The sequence below is a fragment of the Eucyclogobius newberryi genome, unplaced genomic scaffold, assembly GCF_026437365.1.
Source record: "Eucyclogobius newberryi isolate DKJ021-1_F unplaced genomic scaffold, fEucNew1.0.hap1 SCAF_20, whole genome shotgun sequence".
Taxonomy (NCBI): domain Eukaryota; kingdom Metazoa; phylum Chordata; class Actinopteri; order Gobiiformes; family Gobiidae; genus Eucyclogobius; species Eucyclogobius newberryi.
The window spans coordinates 5345862-5356641 of record NW_027315835.1 but is presented as its reverse complement, the minus strand read 5'-3'; positions in this window follow the sequence as shown (position 1 = coordinate 5356641).

The window sequence follows — 10780 nt, the reverse complement described above, 5'->3', positions numbered from 1 at the left end:
AGACCTGGTTTAGTCCTGGTTAAGTCCTGGTTTAGCCCTGGTTTAGACCTGGTTTAATCCTGGTTTAGCCCTGGTTTAGACCTGCTTTACCCCTTGTTTAGCCCTGGTTTAGTCCTGGTTTAGTCCTAGTTTAGCCCTGGTTTAGTCCAAGTTTAGACCTGGTTTAGTCTTGGTTAAGTCCTGGTTTAGACCTGGTTTAGCCCTGGTTTATACCTGGTTTAGACCTGGTTTAGTCCTGGTTAGCCCTGGTTTAGACCTGGTTTAATCCTGGTTTAGACCTGGTTTAGTCCTGGTTTAGTCCTGGTTTAGTCCTGGTTTAGCCCTGGTTTAGACCTTGTTTAATCCTGGTTTAATCCTGGTTTAATCCTGGTTTAGTCCTGGTTTAGCCCTGGTTTAGCCCTGGTTTAGACCTGGTTTAGACCTGGTTTAATCCTGGTTTAGTCCTGGTTTAGCCCTGGTTTAGTCCTGGTTTAGTCCTGGTTTAGCCCTGGTTTAGGTTTAGACCTGGTTTAGACCTGGTGACTAAACCAAGTCTAAACTCCAGTAGCCTCTTGTGGATGACACGGCTCTTATCGTCTCTATCGTTGAGCAAACATCGTTGAAGTTTAAGTCACAAGTTCAAAAAGCTTTATCTCACCAAACTGAGATCATTTATTTGCTGATGCGCAGCAGCCGAGCGCGTGACACAAACCACTTCACCACTTTGTGAATGAACCGGAGTGAACCGTGTGTGGCCTGTTTATGGCTGTTTATGGCTCTGGTTATGGCTCTGTTTACTGTACCGACGTCTGCCATGTCTGTCTGCCACAATCACAGACACGGTGGTGATAATAATAATGATAATAATAATGATAACTGCACTAATAATAACCACAGAGGAAGCGTGTCGGTGCTCACTCGTGTTCCACTGTAGAAAAAGGTTCAGTTGAAGTCTAGATGTAACAACTGAACCTTTTTCTACAAACCACAGACGAGCACGTCACTGTGTAATAATAATGATAATAATGATAATAATAATGATAATAATAATGATAATGATAATGATAATGATAAAAATAATGATAATAATAATGATAATAATGATAATAATGATAATGATAATGATAATAATAATAATGATAATAATAATAATGATAATGATAATAATAATGATAATAATAATAATGATAATAATGATAATAATGATAATAATAATAATGATAATAAGTATAATGATAATAATAATAATGATAAATATAGCCGCAAGCGGCAATGATCGGCCCTCGCCACACCGCCGCCACGCCGCAAGAGGAGGGGGCGCTAACGTGCCCCAATTGTCCTTTTATTACGCCTACTGCTGAATCTGTGACGCTGTCACATCTTCTCCCCTTTGTTTTACCATCAAAAAGCAATTTTATTTTGAATTCTTGGCAAAATGTGCGGCTTTGCCGCACAGACACCGTGACTCTTTGAATAAAAATGTGAATAACTTTTGACGGTTCACCCCTGAAGATGAGTCTCACCAAATTTCAGGTTAATATGTCTAACGCCCTGGGAGGAGTTTGTGAAAGTATAAAGTGTAAACATGTTCTGGCGATTTCTCCATTGGAATAACATGGGAGGTTTTGGTCATCGCTACGGCAAAACCATAACAATTATGACATGGGTCTCATTGCCTTTTTTGATGGGGATGCGAAAATTGAGTTGTGTGTCAAATTTCATAAAATTTCGCAAAACTAAACATTTAACCTCCATATAAAATCTGTAGGGGGCGCTGTGGTGCCAAATTAATTTATTTCACTTCAAGTACGTTTAGCGCAAAGAGTTTAACAACTGATTCTAATTTGACGCAATTCGGACTTTATCTGCGCAAAGGCAGAAATGTTAAATTTGGGAGATTTCTGAAATTCTAGCTAAAGTTTGCGGCTTCACCGCACAGAGACCGTGACAGGTATCAATGTAATTTGAATACATTTTGATGTCCCACTCCTCAGTAGCATTTTCATCAAATTTCAGCTTTTTAGAGCAAACGCCTTGGGAGGAGTTCGTAAAAGTACGACGTTTGGAAAAACTCCCGAGTCCTGCTTAGCCATTTTTGAACCAATATGGCCAACATTTGGTTGGGTGGACGGCGTTGCCGTAATAATATTTTTTACTTCTCTTGTCACCATCTACCTCTGCGCCAAATTTCATGATTCTACGATCAGATTTTTTTTGGGTCATTTCCTATCTCTCAATGCATTTTTGGTACATTTGGGGGCGCTGATGCGCCAATTTTTTATTTTAGAAAAGGGAAATAGCCAGAATGTAGAGAGGCACGATTTTTAGAGGTGTGCAAATTTTTGTGACTTTTCGTCAATGTTCACTGGGTGAAAAATAGGGAGGTTGGTCCCGAGAAGAAAGAAAGAAGAAAGAAAGAATAATATTCCGATGCGAAAACAATGTTTCCCATTTTTCAAATATCATAAACTATACATTTTCGGAAAGCGCCCGCGCTTTCCTACCTCATGGTGTGGGTCCCTGGTCACTGACGGGTACTTTCGTTAATATTGAGTGGGCTCCGCCCACTTTGTGTTTTTGGCCCTCTATACAGTAATAATGTTCAATTTTTGCATTACATGCTTATATGCACGGAACATGCAAGAGATGGGGAACGTATTCGTGAGCTACTTAGGGCAAATGAGTGCTTTATATGGGGATTACGACCGTAAAGTGCTCGTTTTAGTGCACTTCGCCCGTTTACAACGGTAATATTCCATTTTCCTACTACTAATTAGTATGCACGGGGCGTGCGTGAGTGAAGGAGTGCGTTAGTGAGTGTTTGGAAGTGGGCGAGCGCTTCGCGCTCGATTTCGTGCGCACTATGTGCGCACTTTCGCAGCCGTGCTTCGCACGGCCTTACGAGATTAATAGGCCTCTCGCCAGCTTGTGGCGCTCGGGCCTAATAATGATAATAATGATAGTAATGATAGTAGAAAAAGCTTCAGTTGTAGTCATCTGGACTCAGTTTGAAAAAATAGACGTTTCGACTCTCATCCAAGAGTCATTGTCAATAAAAGAATTTAGATCGAGAACTCCGATATTAATACTGTTCTGTGGTAAGACCCGCCCATTGGGAGGAGCCTTCCTGAAGTAGAAAGAGTTGTTTGTTTCAACAGAAACTCCCCCCTTGTATCTACCGAGCTAGCCTATTCAGAATTTTAATGGGCTATTAGAAGGCAAGGCAAGGCAAGGCAAGTTTATTTGTAGAGCACATTTCATACACAAGGCAATTCAAAGTGCTTCACACAGCAGGAAAAATGCATTCAAATCACAAAGAAATTACAGAAATACAATAAAATTAACTAAATTAAAAATTATCAATCCAACTGATTTTCTAAACTAATAAAATCACAAACAAAAGAGAAGAGTGCAAAGAAAAAATCCTTTCAGTCATATGCGCAGCTAAACAAAACTGTTTTTAGCTTAGATTTGAACATTGTCAGAGTAGAAGCCTGTCTCACATCTTCAGGAAGACTGTTCCAGATTTTAGCTGCATAAAACTGAAACGCAGATTCCCCATGTTTTGTCCTGACTCTGGGCACCAGCAGGAGGCCGGTCCCTGAGGTCCTCAGAGTCCGAGATGGTTCATATGGCACTAGGCCATAGAGAGACTTGTACACAAGCAGAGCTGCTTTAAAGTCTATTCTCTGAGCCACAGGGGGCAGTGCAGAGACCTGAGAACAGGACTAATGTGATCATACTTCCTGGTTCTAGTCAGGACCCGAGCAGCAGCGTTCTGGATGTACTGCAGCTGTTTTACAGCTCGTTTGGAGAGACCAGTGAGCAGGCCGTTACAGTAGTCTAATCTACTGGAGACAAACGCGTGGATAAGTCTCTCTAAATCTGGTTTTGACACTATATTTTTGATTTTGGCAATGTTTTTTAGATGGTAAAAAGCTGCTGATGTTATTGATTTGACGTGGCTATTAAAGTTCAAGTCTGAGTCCATTATTACCCCCAGATTTCTAATTTGGTTTGTAGGTTTTAGAGCGAGACTCTGGAGGTGACCGCTAACACTTTCTCTTTGTTTCTGTGGGCCAAAAACGATTATTTCAGTCTTGTCTGAGTTCAGCTGGAGAAAGTTGTTTTGCATCCACAAACTGATCTGTTGGATGCAGTGACAGAGTGAATCTACTGGTCCATAGTCACCTGCCGATAGTGAAACATAGATCTGAGTGTCGTCTGCATAATTGTGATAGGACACATTTTCACTGCGTATCAACTGACCCAACGGCAGCATGTAGAGGTTGAACAGAAGGGGACCCAGGACTTACCCTTGGGGCACTCCACAGGTCAGGGTCATGTGGTCTGAGACACAGCTACCAATTTCAACAAAGTACTTCCTGTCTTCCAGATAGGACCTTAACCAGTTTAGGGCAGTGCCAGTGATGCCCACCCAGTCCTCTAGTCTCTGTAAGAGGATCCCATGATCGACAGTGTCAAAAGCAGCACTCAGATCCAACAGAATTAAGACTGAGGCTTTGCCCGTGTCAGTGTTCAGGCGGATGTCATTTGTCACCTTGACAAGAGCAGTCTCAGTGCTGTGATGAGGTCTAAAACCTGACTGAAAAACATCAAATGAGTTGTTTATTAAGAGGAAATCTGTGAGCTGTTGGTAAACAACCTTTTCAAGGACTTTGCCCCAAAATGGCAGATTAGAGATGGGCCGGTAATGACTCAGTACTGCGGCATCAAGACTGCTCTTCTTTAGGAGAGGCTTTATGACCGCAGTTTTCAACGACATTGGGAATGTTCCAGATTGAAGCGACATGTTAACTATGTGAGTGAATGGTGCTAACAAACTGTTCAGCACAGACTTTAGAAATTTGGTGGGTAACACATCAAGGCAGCATGTAGATGAACTCAGACTGGTGATGATCTCATGGACAGTTTTGTCAGTTACTGGTGCAAAGTGAGTTAGCTCTAAGTGTCTTGGTGGTTTTAGGGTAATTTTTTGCATTGTGGGATTTATAGCATTTTTAATGCCCTGAACTTTGTCATTAAAGAATAATGCAAACTCATTACACTTGGATGTGGAAATGAGTTCTAACGGCAGCTAAGCTGGAGGGTTTGTTAATCTGTTTACTGTGGCAAACAGGAAACGCGAGTTGTTACTGCAGCTTCCAATTATTTCAGAAAAATATCTTTCCCTAGTTCTACATAAGATTAGGTTGTACATGTTCAGCTTTTCTTTGTAAATCTCTTTTTGAACCTGGAGCTTTGACTTGCGCCATTTCCGTTCGGCCCTGCGGCACTCCCTTTTCTGTGCCCTGACCGAATCATGATTTCTCCACGGCGCCTTCTGCTTATTTTTAACCATTTTAGCCTTTATAGGGGCGATGGTGTCCAGAACATTCAAAACACTAGATGTAACAGAGTTCAACAAATCATTTACATTAGAACATGAGACATTTTCAAAGTTTATTATTTCCATGAACAGTGCACCTGTGCCATCACTTATGTGTCTCCTCTGAACAACTGCAGGACCAACCGGAGGTTTGGGAGAAACAGACAGGTCAAAGAAGACACAGAAATGATCAGACAGAGCAACATCGATCACATTAACATTTGAAATATTTACCCCCTTTGTAATTATGAGATCTAGAGTGTGTCCTTTGCTGTGGGCGGGGCCTCTCACATGCTGAGTAAGACTGAAGGTTTCAAGGACAGCATCAAGCTCTTTAGCGTTTCTGTCACAAATATTATCAACATGCACATTGAAATCACCTGTAATGACCAAACCATCAAAGTCTGTGCATATGACTGAAAGCATCTCAGTAAAATCATCAATAAAACTTTGGCAATGCTGGGGAGGCTTGTATAAAACAATAAAGAGAATGGATGGAGACCGTTTTAGCTCCATTTTAAAGGATACAAACTCAAATGATGAAAACACCCCAAAAGACAACCTGCGGGTAATTATTTCATCTCTAAAGACAGCACAGACTCCACCCCCTTTTTTGTTTTCTCGTGTTTCAGATTCAAACTTAAAGTTGGGTGGAGCAGATTCTATCAGAACTACATTTCCTGTGTTTTTGTCAAGCCATGTTTCAGTTAAAAACATAAAATCAAGATTATAAGAAGAAATAAAATTATTAATTAAGAGAGATTTGTTACATAAGGATCTGACATTTAGCACAGCAAGTTTCAGACTAGTTTCAGTGGGACTGGGCTTTATCTTTTCACAGGGAATATGAATCACATTTCTCAGATTGGGCCTGACTCGCATTTTGTTTTTCCATCTCTGTGAAGATGTGACTACAGAAATAGCACTAGGGGGGGCTCTTTTTACATAGGGCCCCGGGTTGGTTTGATTTTTAATGTGACAATAAGTCCCGGCAACGCTGAGACCCAGTGCATCCTAGCTATGGGAGATACCAGGTGAAAGGCGAGGTTGGATGGGTGGTGGGGCTTTTGTAGCCAAGGAGAGTTTGGGACCAGGTGAGAGGCGAGGGGGGATGGGTGGTGGGGCTTTTGTTGGTGTAGTCGGTACTGACATAGCCCTTGCTATATTGGGCGTGAGTGGAGCCATCTTAATGCCTGATTTGATCAGACTTTCAAAATGGCTGGGAAGGCCCATGGGTGAGAGTGGAGATGAGAAGGAGAATGATGAATCTTTAGTGGGAGTAGATGTTGCAGGGGGAACCCAGGGCTGGTGTGAAGGCAGGGGCAATGACAGGGATGTTGTTGGGCTTGTCACAGATGGGTCCAAGGCCTTTGAAGATTGTTCCTTTGCTGGAGGCGGTGGAGGTGAATGTGGAGCAGCTGGAGCTGAATCCTTTGCTGGTGGTGGTGGAGCAGCTGCTGATGAATCCTTTGGTGGAGGCTGAGGTTGTGGTGCTTTTGATGTTGAAACATTGGCTCGGTCTCTGGCTGATGGAGCAGGAATTCTTCTCTCATTCCTCTCTTCTCTAACTATCTGCTCAGGACCCTGTCCAGGCCCAGTCCAATGCCTCAGAGCGTGGAGCAGGTTCTCTGTCAGCACCCTCACTCCACCTCTGCATAGGTGGGGGCCATTTCTCTTAAACAGGTCCTCTCGTTTCCAGAATAGATAGAAGTTCTCAATGTAGTGTAGTCCTCTCGGGGAACACTCTTTGGACAGCCATGTGTTCAGCTGAAGAAGCCGGCTAAACTTGTTTATCCTCCTGTCGATGTTTGGAAGAGGTCCACTTATGAATGTTTTGATTTCCATTTTATCAAGCACGTCGAATAACTTCAAGAAGTCTTTTTTCAAAACTTCAGTCTGTTCCCGCCACATGTCCACTGCACCCACGTGCACAATCAGCTGTTTAGCTATCCTCTTTGTCTTTGTGAGACCCTGGCTCAACCACCCTGAGTACCTGATTAGCATCTAAATGTCCTTGTCCTGGTCCTCTACCTTTCCAGGGGTTCAGTATTCCATTATAGATACCAGGAAGATTGAATCTGAGCCCTCCATTTCTGTTTAAAGAAGGTCTTTCTTTTTTAACAAAAATAGCTTCCTTGACTCCTCTTTCAAACCATCTTTTCTCCCTGCTTAAAACCTTCACCTCACCGTCTTCAAACGAGTGATTAGAGGCTTCAAGATGGAGATGCACAGCACTCTGTGGTCCTGAACTTGTATTTCTTCTGTGCTGATAGAGCCTCTTGTGTAGAGGCTGTTTTGTCTCACCTATGTACCGTTCTTCACAGCTTTCTTCACTGCATTGGATCGAATAAACTACATTGCTCTGTTTTTGAGTCGGCAACTTGTCCTTAACCAGTTTTTGTCTTAAAGTGTTTCCTGGTTTAAAATAAACAGGGACTTCGTGTTGTCTAAAAATTCTCTGCAGTTTTTCCGACAGGCCAGACACATAAGGGATAGAAACACCCTTCCTTCTCTGTTCAGTTTCCCTTTTGTCCTGCTTCTTGGTTCTCTTCACTCTGTTGAGAGCCCAAGCGGGGTGACCACAGGCTGAGAGGGCATTTCGGACATGTTTTTCCTCTTTCTTCTTGCCCTCTGAGCTGGTGGGCACACCTTGAGCTCTGTGTTGTAAGGTTCTGATCACACCCAGCATTAAAATTCTGAATAGGCTAGCTTGGTAGATACAAGGGGGGAGTTTCTGTTGAAACAAACAACTCTTTCTACTTCAGGAAGGCTCCTCCCAATGGGCGGGTCTTACCACAGAACAGTATTAATATCGGAGTTCTCGATCTAAATTCTTTTATTGACAATGACTCTTGGATGAGAGTCGAAACGTCTATTTTTTCAAACTGAGTCCAGATGACTACAACTGAAGCTTTTTCTACTATGTAACACGCCTGGACGAATGAGGGATTACACCGAGATAGTAATGATAATAATAAGTATAATACGACGGAGTATAAGGGCCAAACAAGAAAAAAAAAAGCGCTGCACTACGAGAATAAAGTCATTAATTAATGAGAAAAAAGACGTTAATTAACGACAATAAACTCATTAAATAACGAGAAAAAAGTTATTAAATAACGAGAAAAAAGTTGTAGTTTAGGAGCCGATTCAAAGTGACGCGAGCAGTTCACTTTCAGCACCACAGTCAGGGCGCACAAGAACGGGCTTGGATGAGTTGACAGTTTAGAACGACATAAAAACCTGAAATAGATGTTAAAGTGTTTCCTGGTCTTTAAAACGACGTCTTACGTGTGTTTATTACAAGACAAGACACTGCGTTTAGCAGCACATTTCATGTAGGAGCAGACAGGAGGAGCAGCCCGCAGACAGGAGGAGCAGCCCGCAGACAGGAGGAGTAGCCTGCAGACAGGAGGAGCAGCCCGCAGACAGGAGCAGCAGCCTGCAGACAGGAGCAGCAGCCTGCAGACAGGAGGAGCAGCCTGCAGACAGGAGGAGGAGCCCGCAGACAGGAGGAGGAGCCCACAGACAGGAGGAGGAGCCCACAGACAGGAGGAGCAACCCGCAGACAGGAGGAGTAGCCTGCAGACAGGAGGAGCAGCCCGCAGACAGGAGCAGCAGCCTGCAGACAGGAGGAGCAGCCTGCAGACAGGAGGAGCAGCCTGCAGACAGGAGGAGGAGCCCGCAGACAGGAGGAGGAGCCTGCAGACAGGAGGAGGAGCCCGCAGACAGGAGCAGCAGCCTGCAGACAGGAGCAGCAGCCTGCAGACAGGAGGAGCAGCCTGCAGACAGGAGGAGGAGCCTCAGTGTTATATTCACACGTTCTCTTTTCCTCTAAGTTGTTTCTCTCGTGCTCATTGTTTGCACTTCAGTTTTATTCCCGGATTTTAACCTTTTGTCGTCTCTTGGACAAACTCAGTAAAACACACAGAAAACAAACATCTGTCTGAGCTTCACTCAGCTCCTGACGCCTGGATCAGCATCAACCACACATCATCCACACATCATCCATACATCATCCATACATCATCCACACATCATCCATACATCATCCACACATCATCCACACATCATCCATACATCATCCATACATCATCCACACATCATCCATACATCATCCACACATCATCCACACATCATCCATACATCATCCATACATCATCCACACATCATCCATACATCATCCATACATCATCCACACATCATCCATACATCATCCATACATCATCCACACATCATCCACACATCATCCATACATCATCCACACATCATCCACACATCATCCACACATCATCCACACATCATCCACACATCATCCATACATCATCCATACATCATCCACACATCATCCATACATCATCCACACATCATCCACACATCATCCACACATCATCCACACATCATCCACACATCATCCACACATCATCCACACATCATCCACACATCATCCACACATCATCCATACATCATCCATACATCATCCATACGTCATCCATACGTCATCCACACGTCATCCATACGTCATCCATACGTCATCCACACGTCATCCATACGTCATCCATACGTCATCCACACGTCATCCATACGTCATCCACACGTCATCCATACATCATCCAAACATCATCCATACATCATCCACACATCATCCATACATCATCCATACGTCATCCATACGTCATCCACACGTCATCCATACGTCATCCACACGTCATCCATACGTCATCCACACATCATCCATACGTCATCCACACGTCATCCATACATCATCCACACATCATCCATACATCATCCATACGTCATCCATACGTCATCCACACGTCATCCATACGTCATCCACACGTCATCCATACGTCATCCATACGTCATCCACACGTCATCCATACGTCATCCATACGTCATCCATACGTCATCCATACGTCATCCACACGTCATCCATACGTCATCCATACGTCATCCACACGTCATCCATACGTCATCCATACGTCATCCACACGTCATCCATACGTCATCCACACGTCATCCATACATCATCCAAACATCATCCATACATCATCCACACATCATCCATACATCATCCATACGTCATCCATACGTCATCCACACGTCATCCATACGTCATCCACACGTCATCCATACGTCATCCACACGTCATCCAAACGTCATCCATACGTCATCCATCCGTCATCCACACGTCATCCACACGTCATCCATATATCATCCATACATCATCCACACGTCATCCATATATCATCCATACATCATCCACACGTCATCCATACATCATCCATACATCATCCATATATCATCCACACGTCATCCACACGTCATCCATACGTCATCCATAAGTCATCCTCACGTCATCCATACGTCATCCATACGTCATCCATACGTCATCCACACGTCATCCATACA